This window comes from Aquila chrysaetos, chromosome 10 (genome assembly GCF_900496995.4).
Source record: "Aquila chrysaetos chrysaetos chromosome 10, bAquChr1.4, whole genome shotgun sequence".
Taxonomy (NCBI): domain Eukaryota; kingdom Metazoa; phylum Chordata; class Aves; order Accipitriformes; family Accipitridae; genus Aquila; species Aquila chrysaetos.
In genome coordinates, this window is record NC_044013.1 from 13,329,256 (window position 1) to 13,352,843 (window position 23,588).

General features: G+C 42.7%; 1 long non-coding RNA gene across 1 annotated transcript; it reads left to right on the forward strand.

The window, feature by feature from the left end:
- The first annotated feature begins 33 nt into the window (after positions 1-33).
- On the forward strand, positions 34-23,029 carry LOC115347500. Its single transcript, XR_003925510.2, has 3 exons — positions 34-200; positions 18,944-19,099; positions 22,443-23,029. It is a non-coding gene; the product is annotated as an uncharacterized LOC115347500 (long non-coding RNA).
- Positions 23,030-23,588: the final 559 nt, after the last annotated feature.

Below are 23,588 nucleotides of genomic sequence, written 5' to 3' on the forward strand. Positions count from 1 at the left end.
TTCTTCGGGGTTGCCAGAGGCTTTTTTTGGTTGTGGTTTGATTTATTTGTATTTTTATCCACCCAGCCAAGAACATTGATCTGAAGCTGTATCCTGCAAGTGCTGAGCCCATCGTTGAGCTGTAGGAGGCCCTCAGCAACCACCAACCTCACATGAGAAGGAAAGGGTAGCATTTCCTGGATGATGAAAGCTGGGAAAAGGTATCTCAAATTGGGAATAGTAGTGATGTTGAGGGTAAAGCTGTCAATCTCATGTTTTTATTACCTGTCTTGTGATAGACTCTGTTTTCTGCTTGATTTTGCAACAGAAGAGGGCTTGTATAATCATAGTGTGGGTGTGAACTCTTATGAAGGTGACTGCAAGGCTCACAGGCAAGTCTGAAGGATCCCAAATGGATTTGTTGTTATTTTTTAAATCTCAGTTTCTAGGCAATGATTTCTACCATTTCTTAGGTGTGATTTCTGAGCCCCATTGGCTCTTTATTCAAGATCAGGCTTTTATCATTCTTGTGTGAGCTAATACTCTTTTAGACCTGAGATACTGGGTTTATAGGGAACCTGGTGGAAATTAAAAAAAGTCTTTTCTTCATGTTAGCTTTCATATGACTAATTCTAATGCTCCTCTGTCTAGAGAGTTCCCTTCTCAAAGTGCTGTGCAAGCTATTAGCTAACTGTACAGCTTAGGTAAATGAGTAGGTGAACAAACTCCCTGCCATTTGGAGGGCATTTGAACTCCTCGTAAGCCCGTAGTGCTCCTGATCGGCACTGTGTCTCTGAGGAGTCATTCCTGGGACTGAAGTATGGTGCTGAGCAGGGAGCCACTGAGAGACACCCAATGGGAAATATTTGGCAGAGGGACTGACTGACAATTTAGACGGTCTGAACGCGGGCCTGAGAGTAGAATGTTGTCTTGTGGTGGCTGTTTGCCTTCCAAGCGTCTCTCGCAATCTGTGTCCTCTCGTCTCCCAGCTTTGCTTCCCAGGTCTCATCTTGGTTCCTAGCACAAGACATAGGGCTCCTAGGGTCTGAGGGAGGAAAGGACTAGCAAGCAGTTGTAACTGAAAGCCTTGCCTGATTAAATGTCAGGAACGTATTGAAGATAATGCAATTTTTATGCCACTCCCTGTATTTTAGAACCTAAGGGCCAATAAGAGAGAAACTGGTCAAGCAAAAATAAAAAAGCATAATGTGCATTTTAATACTAAAATGATAGTCAGTCTTGGTCTGCAGCGGAGGAATGCACCAGCCTTTTTGAGAAGGAGCAAAGCATATTTTCTCATCACATCACAGGCATAGGCATATTCCTTAGTTCAGTTCCTTCCCATCTCGGTGCATTACATATCCCGCACGCAGGGGTAATCATCTGGTTACGCAGCAATGTCTTGGTTCCCTAAATACTGGAGCACATTAAGACACTGGAGTAAATAAACCTTGGTGTAGGCTACTGCCTGTTGCAGAGAGCAGATTAATTTTTTGTTGTTGTTGTGTCCTTGCATCATCTCTTTCATTGGATGTGTGTACACTGCCTGCCTATAGAAAGCACTAATGTCTAATCACATTCTGCAGAAGGCCATTTGAGAGGATTTAAAAAAACAATATTTACTTGCTTTTAAGGAGTATAATTACAAGGCGATGCTCATAGCATGGCAAAGCTTAGACAAGGTGTTATGAAAGAAAAAAATATTAGCCTTGTGGTTTTGGGTACAACAATTGCGCAACTGTCCCACCGTTTGCAGTTGCCCTTTGGCTGTTCAGCGCTTTTTAGACCCAAGGGAGAGACTCTATTAACTGTCATGTGGGGCAAAGGATTCAGTGACTGACGGTTTCGTGCCTAGCCAGCGTGAAGGCAGTGGGGTGTAAATCCATGTAATTCCTCACTAGTAAGACCATTACTTTGCATTAATCTTACTGCTCTTGCTACCCAACTTTCTGTTACAACTTTAAGAAGGGTTACCTGAACTGAGGAAAGAGACAATTTTTGTACTTCACAGATAAATTGTCTTTTTGGGGGTCTAGCTCCACTGGCATCCTCTGCCCCAAATGAGTTGGAAGGGGCTCTTGGGTGCTGCCGGGGGAGTAGCCAGCTGGGGTCACTCAAGAGCATTGCAAGAGGCTCCCTTGTCTCCTCGCCCCAAGGGGCCGAGATATTTAGACAGCTGCCTCACTATGAATGGGACTCTCTGGCAAAAGAATTAAGCAAAGATTAAAATCAGTTTTAGCTGTTAAATGTGTGCTTTGCACAGCATTTAGCAACTAAAAGGATAATTATCTTTGAACTTATGCACGTGGTTTTAGATGTGATCCACACAAGTTCCTATGTTTTCTGTTGTCTACAAGGAACAGAAAATCAGGATAAGAATGAGATGCTGGTGTCAATAAGGTCACAGATTTTTGAGTAGGCTGGAGACGGTGCCCAGTCTGCAGGGAAGTAGGGCGCCTACTGAATGAGAATAGGTTAAAAAAATTATTTTAACACTTGTCATTTAGACTCTCCTATTTAATGGGAGTTCAAGCTCTTTAAGGAAATACAAGTATGCATGAATGTAGGAAAATGAGACTGCTCTGAAAGAAAGCCAAGCTCATACCTGGAGGGAAAACTTACTCTGAATGTTAATGCTTGTTGGGCACAAAGAGTGAAATCTGTGAGGTGAAGAGTGCTGCGAGACCTACATAGGTCAATGCAGAGCAAATCAGATTGAGATTTAGAAAGTTCTGCAGAAAAATAAGGAATAATTTGGTGCTAAGTTGCAATACAATAGAGAGAGGGGCTCCCCGCCCCTGTGCAGTCTGGGTGCTTTGGAAAGCTGCATCAGGTTCAAGATACCCACGTCAGTAAAAACATAGACAATGGGAGGAGGTAACATGGTTGATATAATGTTAGTGCCATTTTAAAACCCTTTAGGGAAGCAAGTAAGCATTGCCAAAAGGTGATCAAAAATTCTGGATCTTCTCATCCAGCATGAGCCAAATCATGACATAAGAGAAACTTTTTTCAAGCTTTTTTTTTTTAACTTCAACTTTTTAAACCTCTAGATTAACCTTAAATTATCAAGTTTCTTTCTTAGCCAGAAAACATACAATTGTTACAGAAATGGCACCAGGAATCAAAAGTGAAATTATCATACAGTCACTGGAGGAGGGCTGGTTGGAAGCCCTGATGTCCAACCCATTTCTTGCATGGCCTTTTGCACAGTTGAAGATGTCTCTCTTGCTCTTCTTAACCAGCTCTCCCCTTGCCTAAACACCCCAGCTCATGTAGTTGTTGGAGATGGTGTTTCCCAGTCTTCTGCTTTTCTCTGGACTCTGCGGTCTGTCCACATCTTTCTTGAAGGGTGAGTCTGAGGCTAGAGGCAATCCACCACTCGAGACCATACCTATGTTGAGCAGGGAGGAAGGATGCCTCTACAAGCATAGTATCTTGCACTGATTTTTACTGAATTAAACCTCCCCCTGCAATTTTTGCAGATCATCAATATCATTTTGACTTCAGATCCTCTGCTGTATATAATGTCAGCTCTTCCTAGCTTTGTTGCCTGCAGAAGTAGTATACATATTCTCAGTTATTTAATTTAATTTTGTTTGTGAAACTACTGAATGGAACTAATTCCCAGGTACAAGGCTGTCAAGCAGAACGCCCAAGATGATGAGACTTATGAAATGGTCATCAGATGTATCAGTTACATATTTCAGGCAGCAGTACTCCTGCTCTAGCTAGGAGAGGATTAATAGCTATTTTTTTCTCCTTTTCTTTCTTTGTTTCATGATTCTTTGTGTTGCAAAGCACCTAATGGAAAGTGGTAGGTAGTGGTTAAAGAGCTATCTTGGATCCAGAGTTCAGACCTTCTGATCTCAGCTCAGAGTTAGAGTCACAGCCTGACTTTTCACGAACATCTGCAGCTTGTCATGCCTGTATTTTGTCACATGTAAGGTATGGATGAATAAAGTTACTTCTTCAAGCAGTGGCGAGGGTTTCTACATTGAGGTCAGAGAACTAATGCTATGAAAAGGCCAGATCCAAGAAAAAGTCAATGAGAACTTTTTGCTTTTGCTTCAGAAGATGTTGGGCCAGGCCTGAATTGTGGGACAATAAGCCTTTATGACTTCTGAAGTGCAAGGTATGGATTATGTGTTTGGGAAACCCATTAAAGGTAGTGACATGCTTTAACAAAAGAAAGATCTCTAGCTCAGGCAGCTTTGATTTAAAGATATCAAGGGAAAAACAATTTCTCTTAGTGATTTAACAATGCAAATAAATAGGTTCTGAAGTGATGATGGGAAGATGAATACGCTACTCGGAGTGGAGCTGAGCAGCAGCAAAACGTTGGTGCAGCAGGGTTCACAAAAGGCAGCCTTTGAATGACAAGCACCAGTTTGGGCGAGAAGTTTTCGCTGGGAGCCAGCCAGGAGAGGTTAGAGCTCTGCGCAGTACATGTTCCTGATGACTCCACCACTCTGTCCTTATTTCCATGGCTCTGCTGGTTACCTACCACCTTGGAGAGGTGCTGCAGGCACTTTCTAGTGGGCTTATGTCATTGGTCAGAGATCTTTGTGTATGTGAAATTTGGGAGAGATCCGTACCATCCCTGCACAACTGATGTTTGTAGATGATGGGCGAGGCAGTGATGTCCCAGAGAGCTACAGTGCCTTGGGCTATGATCTCATAAGTTAAGCAGGGTTGGGCCTGTTTGTTTTTGGATGGGGACTCAGAAGGAAAAGTTGATTGCTACAGTCAATTTGACTTGGTAATTCAGAAGGTGGTGCTCTTCCCCCTAGATAGCACAGGCTGACATGCCAGAATGATTAGGCTCACCACAACTCCTAACCTTTTGGAAAAAATGTAAAACCAACATCCTCACCTCTTGAGAGTGAACATCACGGGACTCCTGCTATTACCCCTGAGTCCCAACCAAATTCCATCTCGAGGCAACCGCACCCTGCAGATGGAGATCCACCCTGCCCTTTCAGGAGGATGCAGTAAACTTTGCTTTCACTGCTTGGTCACGTTATACCTCCAGCTGAACCGCTGCAGAGTTCAGTACAGATGGCAGCAGTATTACTCGGGCAGGCAGCAAATGCCCTTTCAATTAACGCGTGCAAGTGTCCTCGCTGGAAAGGGACCTTAAATGGGAGTTATTTTCCCACCAGTAGGGGTTTTGGAAGCTCTAGTGGGACCTGGTTTGAGCAATAGCTTCCTTGTGCTGAACACGGCATAGCGGCTGGAGCCTCCCTCCGCTTTGCCTTTGGCTCTTCCTACTGCAGCACATTGCCAGGCTCTCACAGCACAGGCACACTCTGCTGCCCACTGCCATCTTAGAAGGACAAGACCCATTTGCTTAGCTGTTTTGTACACTTCTTCACACGCTAGTGTGGCTACTGGGGCCAAATTCTGGAGTGATGTAAGTTATTTAGCAGTATGTAGGTGTAAAGTGCAGCAATCTTCTGTACTGACTGTCTGGTAAGGTAGGGTTGCCGCAGGAAAAGCAGCAAAGAGGATGGCGTTAGGTAAAATGCTCTCTGTGAGGAGGGGTCCTGGGAAGGGAGCTCTGGTTGCTTTGGCCGTGTCTAAAGTTGGATTTGCTCTGTATTTGTTTATTTTGTAAGCCGTGAAAGCACTTGTGTGCATTCTTCTCTTTTGGTTTAGCTTAAACCTTTCCTAATCCTGTTAGCAGAGATAAACCTCCCTGAACCCCAAGTAAGTGTCTGCACGGGAGTTTGCACCAGCTGAATTAAACCTGTGTGAAATTGTGCAGGGTGCCCTTGTGTGGGTAAACACAACCTCACGTTGACACCTTCCTTCCAGCGTCCTCGTCTGTCCCTGCTTGCTGCTCCTGCTCTCCCCTCTTGGCAGGGAAATGGCAGCAGCTTCCTGGCAGGGAGCTCACATCGAAGCTTATTCTTCTCAGTTCCCACAGGAAAATAAGTAACCCCTCATTCTCCACCGTCATGGTGACTATGCAGGAAAAGGGCTGAGTGAACTGAAATTAGGCTCTCCATTTAGGGTCTGTCAAGAAAGGCTCTCTAAAGGGAAGGCGGTGTGCCAGCAGGACCAAGTCCCTGACTTAGTGACATGCAGAAGCAGGGATTGCTCCCAGTACCAGCCCCTGCTGATCTCTGCTGTCCTGGCAGAGCACAGTGGGAGAGGCAGGCAGCTGGGCTTAGCTCTGGCTTTTGCATATTCTTTACCATGCGTGTCCTGTCTTGACAGTATTTATGCAAATTTTTAAGTAGGGGAAAAAGCTGTCACGTAAAACCAAAAATTCATCTGAAGGCCAAATATGTAGGTTGGTTGGCTTCTGTGTTTTCTCTCCTTTTTTTTTTTTCAATTAAAAATAAAGTAACCTATAAAATGACGATCTAGTTTAATATGCTCATTATATGTTCCAGGCAGTATCTGAGTCATGCCATTTGCTCTGTGCTTTGTACCCCTGTGGGGGATGTAAAAGTTCAATTTTTGGAATATTTCTTGGTCCACCCCAGTCAGATATGCCAGGTGAGAGTGCTGGAGTGCAGGGTTGTGGGTAGTGCAAGTGAATTCTCTCAAGATAAAATTGCTGTCAGGACAGGACCCACAGGTCACTGTTTCAGGTAATTGGTTTAGTGGTCCTGTCCTTGCAATCCATATCATCTTTTTGAGTGGAAACACACCTAAAGTCCAAAGAAGTTCCCAATGGATTGTCTTGTCGTTATTTTTATTTTTGGTTAGTGGAGCTCCATTTGATTTAATTTCCACCCAGTGCTAAGATCCATCACCTTTAACTGGCATCAAAAAACATCTATAAAGAGCTACAAAAGGAGCTGCTGGAGGAAGTCTCCTCTTCAGCACTGGCAGAGCTGCTGCATGTTCTCATATCCTGAGCAGCCAATTCACATCAGCGTGGACATTTCTCATGCAGGTAGGGGTCTTCTGGCTTGCCCAGGCCATTTCAACTGGGTATTTTTGCAGACATAATTAGCAAGATGCTTGCTGGTTAATGCCGACTGTGATAATGGGTTTTGTGACGCAGATTCGCGTTCGCTAAGAGCCAGAGTAAACCAGACTTGCCTCCTGGGATCTGCATACCACGACAGTCCAGAGATCATAATTATGAATTTTTTTTTCCTGAAGACTCAAGGTCACAGTTAAGGTACAGCAATCTAATACTTTATTGCTGATCAGCTCAGAGCCCCTGTTATAAGCCAAGGTGCCAAACCTACCTTTCACGTAACTAAGAGCATGTATATGGGTCAGCTAATGCACATGTGTCTTCATCGATGAGACAGCACTTGTGAGCCTTTTCCACCATTACAGGATCATGGAAAACAAGGCCGAACAATATCTTCACTTTAGAGCACTTTGTACCCCATAGGAAGGGGCTGGAAAAAGGGGCTGTCCTTTAGGCTACAGACCCCCACCTGCTATATCTCCACCGCCCTCCCACTGCTGTGAACTCCAGGGAGTTGGCAGGTCTCAGCCTTTTTTCCACTAGAATTGCAGTTTTTTCCTTGGGCTGTGTCTAAATTTCCTTGGCATGGAGGGATGGGATGATGTTACCACCACTCCAGGGAATGCAGTAGCATACAATTATTGCTTTTCAGATATGCTATATAGATACACTTGGAAATCTCCATTCTTTCCCTCCTTCAAAATACATGGCTGTAGTTAATGCATTTGGAGGCTGTGGGTCTCCGACTGTAATGCTTTGCCTGCTCAGAGGGGTGACAGCCTGCAGTAAATGTACCTACACTGCAAGACATCTCAGCCTCCCAGCCCATTTTTATGTCTGGTGGTGGGGTGAACCAGCTAGACCCCACTGAGAGAAGACCTGCAGGACTGCTCCCAGCAGGCAGCACAGCACTGTGCCTGGTTTGACTTCCCTCTGCCCCTTGCAGTCCTTCCATGACATTTCAGACCAAATTTGCTCTTGGCCATACGCTGCCACCACCACCCCTTTCTGCAGGGCATGCAACACAGCCCTTCAGCATCAGGCTGTAAAAACATTGCTTTCGTGGGCTGCCACATAACTCTCAAATTATTTTAGGCATGTTGACTTCAAGCACACACACAAGCAACTATTATGTCTTATGGCCACAAGGCCAAGTGCCATGCATTATGGGCATGGCCAGTCTGCTCTTGAGCCAAGCTAGCCCTAGGCGGTGTCAGCATGAGATGTTCTGTACTACCTGTCCTGGGAGGCTGGGAATCGCTCCCTGGTGTGGATGCTATTAGTGATATAGATATAACCTTTAGCTACTAACTAATGAAATTACTTTTCCCAGTGCAGGGGTATAGCTGCATGCTATTAGCATTAGAAATAGCAGGTTCCAGACCTGCTGCTGACTTAGATGAGGCTGTTATAATATTATCTGAAAGATTGTCTTTTTGATTTTTTTTTTCCTGAAGGTTGACAGACAGAATATTTTTTTTTTTTGTTTAAGGCCTAAAATTCTTCCTTTCCCTGATTTGCCCTCTTCTTCCCCAGAACCATATGCACACAAAAAAAAAATGGACTTCTGGAAGTCTGGATGCTTTCCTAAAGCATTTAATAGCACTGAGGATGTGAAATACTGTACTGAGTCCTCTGGGAAACCTACAATTAGTGGGATGAAAATACCTTCCATAAATGATTGAGCTCCTGAAACAGTGCGAGTAATTAAAATGCTATACAGGACAGAGTTGAAAATCCTTACAGGATTATCAGTAAAGCATTGTTTAAAAGATGTCCTTGGGTTGGACAGTAGCGGCAACATTGTGTGCAGGCATTACTCAGAGTTCCTGCTGGGAGTGGGAGGTGGCAGATAATCATGTGCAGTACCTGGTTAGTCTCATGTTTTCTTCCATTTTTATCTTCACTGTTCCAGCTGAGAGGAGCTCTTCATAGCATATTTGTTTAATCCCAGGAGGACTACAGATTGATTGATTGTGTTGTTGGGGTTGTTTGTTTGTTTGTTTGTTTGTTTTTTAAACTAGTCTGTAATGATGCTAGGTTGGGAGTGCATAGCCAGGGAAGGGACAGCTTTGAAAAGGTGCTCTCTGTGCATCTACTTGTGTGGTGGTCTTACCCAGTGCATGTATGCGTCTGATCTGATCCAGGGATAGGCACCAAAGAGCTGCCTACAGACCTGGTTAAACATTTAACACCTAGTTCCAATTTCCAAAGGCATTTTAGTTCATGAAGGTGCATACAGAGCTTTCACAGGGCCTTAGCTTGTTGGATACCCAAGTTGCTGTGACTTTGATGGGACAGAATTGTCTAACATTATCAGGATCCTTTGAGATTCCACTAGGGGTCCATCTGCCATGCACCTAAAGCCTTATGAAATATGATCTGGGTGGATAAAGAGATTTTTCCTTTGTTTGTTTGTTTTTCTGCCTGGTAGGAAAGGCTTCCCAGAGGTACACTTCCCAGCGTGGCAAATCCTGCACAGCTCCATCGAGCACACACAGAAACAGCTTCAGAAATGGCAGAGGCTGCAAGATACTTATAAATTATCATAGCCAATTGGACAGGATTTAAAAGAATGGTGACAGATTATGCAAGTGAGCAATGGTTAATTTACTTTTGGGAAGATGTTTAAAATTCAGCATTGTTTTGGGCTCATGAGTGAAAATTTACTGTGATAATTTGTTGGAGGGCAAGGTCACAGTTTTGTTTCCTGGGTGAAAAGTGAGGCCAGACAAAAACATAAATACAGTTACAAGCACAGTTAGCAGATGTGTGCATCCTATCTGATGTGGGGTGGCATTAGTGAGTTGATAGGTGTAGGTTGGAGGAGGGATGTGAAAGGGGATGTGCTTTGCACACAGTAGGCCTGGAGTGAATTTGAGTTGAAGAACTTTGCAGGGAAGACAGGGATAAGAGAAAGGGAAGAAGAAAGGAAAAAAGAAATTTTCCTTGGTTGGGTGAAGGTAGTGGGATTGGAGGGAACTGGTGTGAAGGTGTGCGTGAGTGGGACAGACCTGAGACATGCGCATGGGTAGCGGGGAGCTGACTTGGATACGAAATGGGTTAAAGAAGGACAAATAGCAAGAAGATGGGAAAGGGAGGGAAGCTGAAAGCTAGGAAGGTAGAAGCTGAGTCCAGCATGACAGTGGAGCTGTGAGATGGCAGCCAGGCCTTTCCTTTTCCAGAGGCAGTTGCTTCTGACTGCCCATTATGTCTCTCTTTATCTCTCTGCAAGGAAGCTTTCCAAAAGCATGAATAATACCTTATTAGGTAGATGGTAAAGCCCCTCCTTTTTATCCTGCTTTAATTCATGCTTCCTCTGCTTTGGTGGCTGCCTTGTATATAGTGCTGTTAAAAGTGCAATTATCATTCTTCCTGGTTGCGCGGTGTTAAGGGCGTATCCTCTTGCAGCATCTCCTGGAGGCTTATTACTCAAGAGAGAGGAGTTGTGCACTAGAAGCCAAATTAAACTGAGCAAAGAGGAGGCTGTTTCCACCGCAGGGATGGAACAGATTGTTTTGCTGAAGACCAGGTCAGGAGCTGGTCTATGGGAGAATATGTAGCTGGAAGCCTGTGATGTAGGGAATTTGTGCCATAGAGCTGGAAGACACAACCCTGTGGTTCTTTTGTCCACTGCTGTAGGGATGTGGGTTGGTGAGCATCCCCTGCTTGACAGTGGCATATTGTCCTGCACAGCTTTCAAGGCTGGAAGTTGTAATTGTGACCCTCTCCTCTGGGCTTCTGCAGGATCTTGAGTGTGTTCTTCTTAGAGAGCTATCCAGACTTAGCTAAAGATCCCAAGTGATGAAGAATGCCGTGCATCCCTGAAAGAACCACCTTCTCCCTTCCTCTTTTAAAAAGTATCTTTTTTTTCTCAGCGTGAACTCATTTGGGTTTTAGTTGTCTTTTTACCATTGGATCACCACTGTTTTCCCTCTGCTTGTTGGAAAAACTCCTTACACACCACTCACTGGTCAGCTTTGAGGGGCAACCGGAGTCACCATCTCCATTTGCCAGGATCCCAGATGTCTCTGAAGCTTTCTAAGCACCAGGCAGCAAACAGTTAAGGCAGCTGAGCCGCAGGCCTCAGAACATTTTGCTAGGGAGCCAGGTGAGCAAAGAACAGATAAAGGCAGCACCTGCCTATGGGTTTGGAACAGCCTGGGGCCATGGATAGAATGTAAATACACTCTGAAAATCTTATTGTCTGACACTGTGCCAGCGTCTTCTGGGCTCTTGTCATGGAAAATATTTTGGCTGAGGTCATTCAGTCAGCAAAAAACCAGCATTTAATACCCTCTGAGGTGCCAACTTGCTTCTTTCTTTGTGTCGATAAATAAACAAAGTAGGGTAGCATTTCACGTTGCCGGGATGATCTTTGTTTTATTAGGAAGGGTTTAAAGGTTGTTGATTTTTTTTTTTTTTCCCCTTCTCCTTCCTCCTCTTTAAATGCAAAGACGCTGTATGTTTCTGCTCCCTTTCTCTGTGTTTGCTCCTTCTGGCTCACACGCACACGCCCAACCTTTAGAGTGAGAACTAATGTCTGCTTCTTGTAAATCTCTGCTGGCTGCCCCAGGCTATGTTTTTAATTCCTTTATTCATCTTTGAGATGAGTAGGAGAAAGGTGCAGCTTTTTGAGATGATGGAAGTTGCCATTTCCCTTCTTCAGTCAATTAGGCGCTTTGGTTGTTTTCGGCTAATTCTCAAAACTTTCCATTGATGATAGCTCTGAAGGGGGGGGCAGGGGGAGGGGGAAATGTTGAGGGGAGCTGAGGGATCTGGGAAGGAGAAGAAAGAGGGCTGGTAACTGGATTATCTACTGGTAGAATGATTTGCTGCGTGTGCCTCTAGGAGAGAGAAACAACCTGATTTCAGAGCTGTATTCAGAGCAGCTGAGCTTCTGGTTAGTCAGATTTATGGCTTTTGATTATATTTGTGCAGTGCCTGTCCTTTCTCAAGTGTGATATGAGACATGCTGATCCTGTCAGTGCTCTTGGGAAACTATTGCTTTTTCTCGCAAATCCTTGTAATAGGAAATTCCTTCAAAGTTTGCACGGAGCTTCCCTTAATCATGTGTCTTTGAGCCCCCTCCCCTCATCCTTCAGCTCCAGAACCTTCTACCACTGCCTGTTTTGAGTAAGTCATGGGTGTGCAGGCACTATTGGGTGAGGAAGCACCATTTGTCCAGGGGTCGTCTCTACCTATTGAAAGCCTTCACCTCATCTATTCTTTGGCCAGCAGTCTCCCCCTGGCTCCTCTGGGCCTTGCTTACTGGCCTGTAATACCCAAGCCCCTCGTGGATGGTTACTACCTCACGTAGATGTTGTAGACAGCACTGTGGGGTCCTGCGAAATGAAACAACAGTGTTCCCTTTCTTCCACTGTGCTTCAGCGATGACATGAGAGCAAAGGATGGGCTTTGCCTTCTGAAACATAAGCTCTTTCTGCTTTCAGGCAGGGAAGGAATGAGATCAGTCCTTCCACATCAGCATTTTCTTTATCTTGTTGTTTTCTGCCTTAAGTCTGTCAGGGTCTGCGGCTTGTCTGGTAATGAGTCTGCAAACCTTGGGGCTGGGAATCATCTCACCTGATTTTAGTTATCTGAAGCTTAGACATAAAGTCTAAGATTGTCATCTAGGCTCCCTCTTTGGTTGGTGAGGAGTGATAAACAGCCCATGCCATTCATCTTACCCATTCTAGACATCTGCTGTAGGTTGGGATGATTCATGCTTTGGAAGCTCCTGCCCTCTCCACAAACTGTCAGGGAGGTGTAGGTGAGCATTCAGATCTGGACCCCTAACTCTCACAGGGCTCTTCATCTGAGAAATCCAGCAGCTATCTTCTTTTTACCATTTACCGTGGATGTTATCTATGTGCAGGGTAGAATTATACTGTCCCTTGTTTTGAGGGGAGTGATCTGTGCCTATCTGTCTGTTGAGATGTGCTGATTTTGATGGAGATGGTGCTCTGCCAGTGGTGGCCCTGAGGAACAAAGGAGGTTTTTAAAGTGACAAGGTGATAAGTACTTTGTCAAATGTTGTCATTCTGCTGTCAATTTTTCAATCAATCAGGTGGATTTTAAGGCCAAAATTTCAGAGCTGGTGAAAGAATAGGGAGGCCTAGTTTCCATTGAAATTAAAGATCTCATCTTAACTGCTTTATATTTACCCTTGTGTTAATCTGTGCTGTGATTGCTTATCCCTGTGTATATCTTTGAAGGAGAAAGACTGCAGGCACTCCCCACCCCACATGAGATACAGACCTCAAAATGTAGAGGGGAAAAATAGAGCTTGGAGCTGGGCTAACCTTCGCGGGTAGCTGCTGGGAGCACAATGGTGGCAAATTGCTGTGGCAGGGGACCCTGCTCTTGAAATGAAGACAGGAACTAGGCTGACAAGACAATAATAGTGTGTTGGCTCAACTGGTAAACACACATCCCTTTTGGACAGACTCAAAATGTTACATTGAGAAGCAGTTAATACACCGTTGTGTAAGGTTCCTAATGGACTGGAGCCAGAATGTTCCATTAACCACACACGTATAAAATATTCATTGAGCTTGGGTTTTGTTGCCAAGCTGGAGAAAGGGGGAGAAGCTTTGTGTATAGAGATAAGACTGTCAGTATTGAGGGCTGAAGGGAGGAGTTGATGGTGTGTTCTGAAATCTTTTATTCTTTTTAAGAGGAGAAGGATTTCTGATCTTTGGCAGGGGGCTAAGGGGTGCAAAGAGGATTAAATGCAAGACTTGCCAGGTTTTACATTTCATGTTTAATTGTCCAAGGGCTGAAGGTACCTCCTGTCTCTGTGCCAGACTCCCTGATCTGTTATGTACCATGTGGTCTCTGCAAATTAAACCCAGAGTCAGCCTTTAGAAAATAAAATAAATGTGAAAACCAAAATCATGTTCCCCGAAAGGTTGGCTTCCAAATAGAAGAAAACTTGCCTAAACACAGGAGAGTGAGGACTGTGGTGATAGGAAGTATAAGCACCAAATTTTCTCTCTGGAAAACATGTTCACGTGTTTTTGTGTTGGTTTTAGATTTGTGGTAAAAGAAGTTTTCTGTTTTCTGGGTGCTGAATGTACAATGAACTTTTAGAAGAGATTCGGTTGGGAGAATTGGCTCGATTTGCTGTTGATGCTTGAATTAGGAGACAATAAGGCAAATCATAAAATTGTGTTCCAGACTGAATGAGTAAACATGTGTGCAAAAGATACTGACCACGTGACACCTCCCTCTTGCTGGAAGGCGACTTTGTGTATCCACTTCAGCAAGATGCATGGCAAAAGGACAACAGTCCTGCTGGGTAGGAAGAGGCAGGCTGTGGTGCTGTATGGGATTGATAACTGGCTATATGAGGCCAGGAAGGAGCGTGTGGTGGTTTGCCCAAGCTCTGGAGGCTTTCTATCCTGTGGTGTCTGGGCAGCCTTTGAGAGGATAGTGAAAAGGAGCTGGTGACCTTCCTTGTGCGTCATGTCTGGTCATGGTCGTATGAGCACCAAGAAAATATAAGGGAGAGCTCTAGGAGGCAAAACATAACATTTTGATAGGAGAGGATGGTAAAGGACAGGAGCTCTGTTACAGCATTCAGGAAATACTTGTCCCAGACACGCAGAGATGCAATGTGTGTCTAAGGAAGTGGTGTGGGAAGAAGACTTCTTAGAAACAGGAGAGACGCTAAGAATGGATGGGAGGGTTGGTCGTTTCTAAAATGGGGGCAACCAGGCTAGTGGTACTTGGTTGGAATGAAAACAAATACTAGAGGAATCTTTAAAATTATTTGAGATGAGGACCTGGAGAAGAACACACTCATCCTGATGACAAGTTCCCCACCATGGAAATCTCTGTACCGTCACAGCAGGGTAGGACAGCCACCAATAACATTCAGGTTGTAAATAAAATAGAGCAGTCTAAGCAAATCCACAGTTAAACAAGGCACACACAGATGGGCAGCTAGAGAAAGACCAAAAGTATCTGTGCTTTTCTATAAATATTAAATGTATATAAAGTAAGGATGGGTGAATTTTAATGTACTGGCCTCCTAGAAATCTTACTGAATGAAGCTAATCAGTATGAAGCTGTACTATCAGGATACTTGTTATGTAGAAATGACAAGAATAGATTTTGCCGTTGGAGGAGTGACTCACAGTCTGTTGGAAATGAGAGTCCAATAAGATAAATCGGTTATCTGTGTCATCATTTACCACCCACTCTCTGTGGATTGAAAGTTGCCATGCCAAATCAAGAAAAACATTATAATAAGCTTACCCTTTTAAACAGCTGACCGTGGCAGTGACAATATCCATGAAATACTAAGAAAGATCAGAGGCAATGGAAAGACAGTATGCAAGAAAATAGACTGAAGAAGATTTGTCCTAGTTAGGATATAAAGAACAACTTTTAGTCAACATTTTTAAACAGGACAATAAAAGGGAAAGACGCTCTTGACTAAGACCTTGTTTAAACCATAGCTGTTGCACTGAAGAGTTGCTTGGCAGTAGTGACCATTGCATGGTCAAATTCAATACTTTTGCAGGAAAAATAACACTAAGACGACCCCAAAGACCATGATAATATTTTTCTTTAAAAAGCAGTTTAAATAACATTAAAGGAGCAGGTAAATGAGCTAAGAGAGTAAGTATCATCCCTGTAAATTGGAGAAAACATCTCATCTGTTCCCAAAACATACCTAACCCCCCAAAAAGTTACTACAGTTAAAGAGTGGAGTAAGGGAGACTATTAGAAATAAAAAGGTGTCCTTTAAAAAGTGGAAATCATGCCTAAGCAAAGAAAACAGAGAGGAATATAATTTCTTACAAGTTAAATGTAAAACTATAACAACACAAACTAAAATAGTTTGAGGAGTGACTCACAAAAGACGTGAAAACTAATAACAAAAGCTCTTCCAAATACGACAGGAGCTGGCAGTCTGCCTGCAAATGGTGGGTTCGGCAAATGACCGAGGTGTGAAAGGAGCAATGGAAGTCAGTAAGACCACTGTATAGCAGGTAGCAGAAGGTACTGGCTGCATAGCAAGTAGGAAGTCCTCCAACATTTGAGCCCAAGGAATGGCCTCTAATTGATGTTAATAGAAGAGCTTTTAAAACAGATTCATGAAATGAACAATAATAAATCACCAGGACAAATGATATTCACTTAAATGTTCTAAATTACTCTGGTGTGAAACTTTTGGGTTCAGTCAGCCTTGATCCCAGAAGAGGTAAATAATGTGACACCAATCTTAAAAAGGGTTCCAGCAGGGATTAAAAAAACTACAGGCTACTCAAGTCTGGCTTCTGTACCAGGAAAAATTGAGAGGAAATTGTAACAGATTTAGTGGCAGCATACATAAATACAATATCTTGCAGATGTGTTAACACGGCCTTTGTAAATTAAAGGCATGCATTGCAAACCCTGGAGTTCTTTGAAGGAATGAATAAGCATCTGGAGAAGCATGTGACACTTAATATAGTGTACTTGGGGTTTTGAATGGATTTTGAAAAGGTCTCACCAAGGTAGGAAGAAAAAGATAGCTATAATTAGGCAATTTTCACAATAGCAAATTTTCATATTCCTTATAGTGATCCTTTGGGGGGGGGCAGTCCTTGTAGAGTTCCTGGGGCAGGGGGAGCTGTGTTCTTCAACAGTCCTACCTGGAAAAAAAAATTTATAGGGAGTTCATTCATGCCAAAAAATCACTATGACAGTGATAACTAAAGCTTTTTGGTCCTTCGCAGCAGGATCTTGAGAGACTGGGGAGTACAGTGGCAGACTAAAGTCAATGTTAATATACATAAATAATAGAGAGGAAAATAATCTTGGCCATTCATGCCTCAAGGTAGCTATGTTTTCTATGGTTTCTGTATTCAGGAAAACAATTAATAAAGTCATTGTTGCTGATTTTCCAGAAATATCAGACCAGTACTAGAAGTCCTATAAATGACAAAGAGAAATTTTTGGAGTTATTTGGAATAATTGAGAACAAAACAAACGGTTATGCCACTGCAGTTTATACAGGAGAGGGACAGAGATGTTGATCTTCCTGTAGCATTCCTTCATCTTGGCTGCTGCATGCAGGACTGCTCACTCAATTTCAAAAAAGATGTATTAAAAGTAGAAAAGACATAGAAAAGAGCAGTGAGAGTAGCTAGATGTGCGAAATGTCTCTTCTTTTTTTTTTTTTAATGGAGAAGTCTAAATAAAGTAGTGCTCCTCAGCCTTGAAAACTGAAGAAGCATTTGACAGAGGCTCGTAAAATCATGAGTGATATGGAAGAGGTGAATGGGAACTGATTATTCCCTCCTCCTTGTAACACAAGAACTAGGGGTGCTAAAGAAACTAAAAGGATAGTAGCATAGAATAAAAGGAGTACTTTTTCATTATTATATTGTGGAAGTAATGATGGATACTGGAAATAGCAAAATGAAATAAATTTAAGATAGGATCAGCCAAAATCCTGTAGGATCCATTCATCAGAGGCTACTAAACACAGTGGCCTGTGTGGGCTTGGAGATTGCCTCAAGTCCCTAAATTACCAATGGCCAGGAACTGGAGGACTGTGACCATTCTGTGCGTGGCCTGCATTGTGTGTCTGTTAAGTATCTGCTTTTGGAGTGTGTTGCAGGTAAACTGCTGGGCTAGGTAAAGCTTGGCTTTATCTGCACCACCATTTTTGTATCCCTTTTCTACTAAGGTTGAACCTGCTTAACTCCAAATTTTGTTTCCTGCTTTGTGCCATCTCACAGTACTCTTTGAAATATTCCTTTTCCTTTCTCTAGGTTTTTGTGAGCTTTTGGCCCAACTGCAAGTACTCAGCTTTTCCTGCTTATGTGCAAGTTTCTGCATCTTGAACCGATGGATCACTTTTTGTATGTGGAGATCAGCATTGTGTGTTTTCTTTTAAAAATGACAAAATTTTAGCCAGATTCACAAAATCAGTTGTTTTATAAGCCCTGACTTAATGCATGTAAACACAGGACTAACTTTAAGCATATGCTTAAGTTCTGTGGATCTCAAGCACATGTTTAAGTGCTTTGCCAGATAAAAATAGAAGCATGATTTAACAGTAGGCCTGACTTTCCATTGTGCTATTTTAGTTTTATGCTGATTTAACTCCAGCTAACTCAGCCACGATACAGGACTTGGTTTGGAGAAGACAGCTTTGGTCTGAAAACAAGTTATTCCAAACCCTAGAGCTGGAAGAAGTTCTCTAGGACTGAAGATTTACAAGAAAGTGTGTTATGGCAGAGTGTTAGGCTGCTGCTTGTGGATTCATGGTGTGAGTTTGAATTTCATGCTGGAATTGCACAACACCCAGATACAAGTGGGTGTCTGGCCATGCTGACAATGTTAAAAGCATCCAGATGTGAATGTTTTTGGCTATGGAAACTTTTGTGCTTTAAGTGTGCTAGCCCAATTTTCTTGGGAGAATATTTGGACTTTTCTCTCTGGTGAGATTTTTTTTTTTTTTTTTTTCAGCATCATTTAAAATGTTGAGAGATGTAGTGATTTGCCTATAGTAAAATCTATAGATCTGCTGCTTGAAAGCTAATTACAGGCCATTTCACCTGGATTTCCCTAAAATATAAACATATATTAGGACAGAGAAAGAAAAAGTACTGCCCCTGTCTTGAACTGAATTGAAAATCAAGGAACCTCAGCAGTGACTGAGAGAGGAATAGCAGAATATTGTAAACATGCTAGAAAGATGAGATGCTGTGCACCCCAGGTTTGATAGCAGTCCAAATGAGACAGGAGACTGGATTCTTTGATTTCTAGTGTTGAATGCTCTTAAATCATAGAATCACCAGCCTGATTTTGCTTGTACTACAGTTCACCCAGCAGTTTGAAAGAGAGACATGAAACAGACTCTTCATAGAATGATCTAGATTGGTACCAATTGCTTTCAGCTGTACGTGAATACCGCCCTAGAATTTGAAAGGCTACTGTCTTGAAATGGTTGAGAACTCTTAGTTTTGAGTCATCTTACTGAATGTATTTCTTTGTTCTGAATTGGTTATTTAGTAGGGGAAAGGAGAAGGCATGAGAAATCCCTCGAATCATTTGAAGGAAGGATTGCTCCTGCTCCGTTGATACCCTTGGTCTACAAGTGTCTCCTATGAGACCTTCACTGAACACCAGGCAAAGAACTGCAGTGGAAGTTTCAGCGTGCTCTGTCAGGTAAGGGAAATGATGAATCAGGACAGCAGGTGAAAACCATAGGTACTAAATGATGATGGTCCTGTCTTGAATCTGAGCTGCTGAACTGCCTCATGTAAAATTTCTTGTGTTTCGTGATAGAAAGACCAACTGAGACAGCTTCCTTGTGAACCTTGTAGTCATGTGACAATGATCAAAACTCATGTCAAAAAAAGAGAAGAATTGACAGGGAACATACAGTAATATTTGAAATGGTATGCAAGTGGCTATTTTTTTGGAAATTTTTGCCTCTAACATAGCCTGCAAAGATCACTGATGACTAACTTATGTATTCCTCTAAAATAAAAATAGATATGTGATGTTATAGAAAAATTAAAGGAATTTCTATATCTTTGAGTTGCATGTGTGGCTTTCATTTGTATTGAAGCCTTTCAGGACTGGTAAGATTAGTTTCCTTTTTGGGCTGGGGAAATGAAAACTAATGCCAGATTGTGTAGGCAGCTCTGGACTGCTGTGAGAGTAACATCAAAACTCATCAATATCTGCAGATATTTTCTTGACAGTGGTAGAAAACAACATCGCTAAAGCCCCAGGGTGCTGGGATAAACATTTGTGCCAGCCGGCATGGGAAGGGAGGTAGATCCCAGGATGTGTTGTGTCCAGAGGGAGGAACAGCCACCTGCATAGAGATGTGTGGAAGCTTTGCTTTTCCATTCTGACATAGGAATGCTGAAATAGTGTATTTCACTGTGATAATAAAGCCAGTCTAGTTTTGAAATGGGTGTCTGGTATCTTCTGCAGAGAAGATTGCAGCAGATGGTTTCATTGCTCCTCAGACCCAATCAGAAAAATGAATTCTTCTTAAAACACTGAGGGAAATGTTATGAAAAAGCAGTGCAGAGCCTGCATACCAATGTGAAATGGGTGGAGAGATACAGTGGCTAAAAGCGGAGGTGTAGGACTTGCCTTTAATGGCTACCTTGCCCAGATATACTACATAAATTCACAAATACAGGCTTATCTTGCAGTTCCGTACTCAAACAGGCATGTGCGCTGTCTCCGAATGTAGCAGAGACAAAGTCTGGGTCAAGGAAGCAGAGTGAGTCTTGTTCACTGGGACTTCAAGTTGGGTTTTAGGAACATGGGGCTCCATTCCTCATTTTATTATAAAGTTCTTCCATGGCTTTCAGCTGGTTCTGCCAGTTTATGTGCGGGTACATATGCACAATACTATAGGCTAAACTATTTGTGCATCTGAAAATATATAGGGAGGCGTGCTCTTCCACTCTTGCAGAGAAGCAGTGAAAGGACACCTGAATTCAGTTATGCCACCACTCTCACTTTGGGACTGGGATTCTCAGCCGTAGAAAAGTGCTGTCCAGGAAACAGCAAGCAGTGAGTTCTCCCCTCCAGCTGCTGACTGCAACACACCCCTAAGTCCTGGTGCAAGGAAGTGTTTCATGTGAACAGTTGCATCTCCCGGAGCATTTACATGCATATGCACATGCTCTTTCTGGGTTTTTACCACTTGAGCATAAAACACGAATTCTTTTCAGATGCAAAACCTCCGTATGTCCACATCTGGTTTGCTGTGTACCTCACTAGGAGTGATATGGGTGCACAGATAATGGTTTCTTTCACAGTGTAGTTGTCCAGCTTCAATTTACTGTTCCTTTTCCCCTATGCTGAATTACGGGTTAATGCCGATATAACCTCTGTTTCACTCCCTCTCCATCCTAAATGTAAATCGACTTGCCACAACCTGCTACTCTCTAGAAATTACAAAGCCTCAGAAGATAATTTGTTGCTGGTGCTGATAGCATCTGTTTATTCTAATGCACCAACCAGTCGGGCCGTGCTCGCTTGCAGATGGGGAGAAAATGACCTTCAGTAAAATCGCAAACTTAACAATTCTGAAACAGCATCTCCCTCGGCAGCTAGCTGCTGGTAATCTGAAATCCGTGTTTTCAGGGAGGCAGCAGTCAAACCAGTGTGGAGTGAGTCTGCCATCAATGAGGCAGAAGGTAACCTACAGCTTTTTAGAGAGTAAGGAAGTATGGGAACACTCACAGTAGGATTGTGGCCTAAAAAAAGATGCTGTGTGCCAGATCTTTTCAGGATGCTTGGATTCTTTGCTTTCATAAGCATGAAAACTGCCTCTGCTTCTTTGCCCACCAATGTCCAATTAGACTTCAATTCTGGTGCCTCATGGAAGGTCTGATTAGGGCACTATCACTTGGAAAATCAGATAAATAAAGAAAATAACAGAGTTTAAACTAAACTAAAAGTTTAAACATAGAAGTTCAATTGGCTGACTGGTTGTGATAAAATTGGCAATAGTGGCACAGAAAGAGCCTTCTTTGAATCTTGTGAATAAACAGAGGATGAATGTTTTCTCTGGATAATGGAATAATTTTCACTTCATTGGAACTTGGGATTATGTTAACAATCAGGTTCTAAAGTTACGTATGCAAATCACTGGGTTTTTCTAACTCCAGATCCTAGAGTTACAAAGCTGAAGAGCTCCCTAGGTCTTTTATTTGGATTTCTAATAAGCCCTACAACACTGGGGAAGTTCTAGAGGCAAAAGAAATCTAATTTTAGATCAATATTTTAAATAGATTGCTATGATCATTAATAATTAACATTAATGTTAATTAATTCAAGGAAATGCAAAGGTAATTGTACAACGAATGGCCTACTAAAGCAATGTAGCACATGAAGAGGCACCTAGCATTGATTTTTGGAAAATAACTTTGGTCAACCTCGCTTGGATAAAAAAAAAAAGATACCTGGTTGATTATTATACTAACGTTGATGTAAGAACTTCCTATAAGCCTTTAACTTGCTCCCATATGTATAGATTCATAAACTCAAATGGTACAGTGTCAAATAGGAAATGGTACATGGATTCTGACCATTTCAGTTACAGATCTCAAAGTGGGATTTGTAAATAGATTTGAAGTGTAAACACATCAAATAGCTGTGTTCCTAGTGGGATCCAGTTGTTGCTTTGAGTCGGTTCATGGTGTGGCAGTGACTGGAAGGAGAGGTTAACTCCACACTGCTGATGTTAGCAGATGACAGAAAGACTGGTTTAGCACAGTTTGGATCCCTTGATAGAATGGAAATAGCAAATAATTTTTCTTTCAGGATGCTACAGGTAAAGGAAATTAAAACTCTGAGATTTATGTACCAGATGGAATGGACTGTGTTGAGAAATAGGAATCTGGAAAACGATTGAGGGTTTGAATGGGTAATTGGCTGAATGTCATCTCTCACTCCAGTGCTGTAGCCAAAGGGTCTAAAACAATCCTTGGATCCTTTCTAACGCCTACTTGATATTCCCTGCTTATATACCCAGGGATCACTTTACTGCTGTGTTTGGCGTTTGTGCAACTGCTTCGGGAACACTCCATCCAGCTGTTGTACCCACAATTGAAGAAGGATGTTGAAAAACTGGAGATTTTTCAGAGAAGAGCCACAAGAATGACTGAAGGATTGAAAACATGCCTTACAGTGGAGCCCATCTCCTTAGCTTACCAAACAGCAAGTCAAGAAAAGCTCAAGTCTGGTTTTCAAGTATGCTATATAAGGAAGAGAAATTCAGAAACAGAAGCTCCTTCGGGCAATAGCCTAATAAGAATTGGTAGTCAGAAGTTGGATGAGTTCATACCGTATATGAGTCTTCAAATTTTAACTACGGAAACCATTCTTGGACCGAAAGTCAGGGCTGTGATTTATTCTGTCATTGGCAGTAGAGATTGGATACTTTTTCCATCAGTTACACTCTGGTTCATGCAGGGTATTCATTCAGAGCAGCCTTGTTGCTGGCATCCTTTCAGAAGTCAAACCTAGCTGACCATGGCTGTCCTCTCTGGCTTTGTTAATTTATAAATCAGAGTTCTCACTCCAAATGTTCATAACAGATACACAAAATCCTTCGGATACAAATTCTGCTCTCTGATCTGGATCCTAAACTCCATTCTCCAGCTTCACCATAGGATTGGATAGGAAAAGCAAGAATTTGTGGAAGTATTTTTATGTGAGATTTTATTTGACCATATGAAAAGCTTAGGGACTAGATCTTAATTTCAAAACCATTTCTCCATGTTTCTAATTCCCATATCAGCACACAGCCTTTGGCAGGGGGCAGGGCAGGAGGTTTTGAATGAACAGTTAGAGTCAGGCTCCTTTTCTCAAAGGCTTGAAGTCAGTTTGGCAGAAGGATCCACCAACATTCATGAAATGGACCAGGGAGAGCAGGGAAGAGAAGAACCATGTGTCTGGTGCCAGGTCCTACCCCTGACGTTCTCGATAACAAAGCCTGAACTAGCAGTTTCTACTACCAGGCAGTCTGCGCAGTGACCTGTGGCCTTGGCCATTATTCTGCCGCCTTCTCTAAGGAGACATTTTTGCTGGGCAGAAAAAAGCACATTGGCAATGGCACAGCAAGGAAGTCTGCCTTTCTGCTGCCCATACTGCACACGCCCTGCGAGAAGGAAGTCTG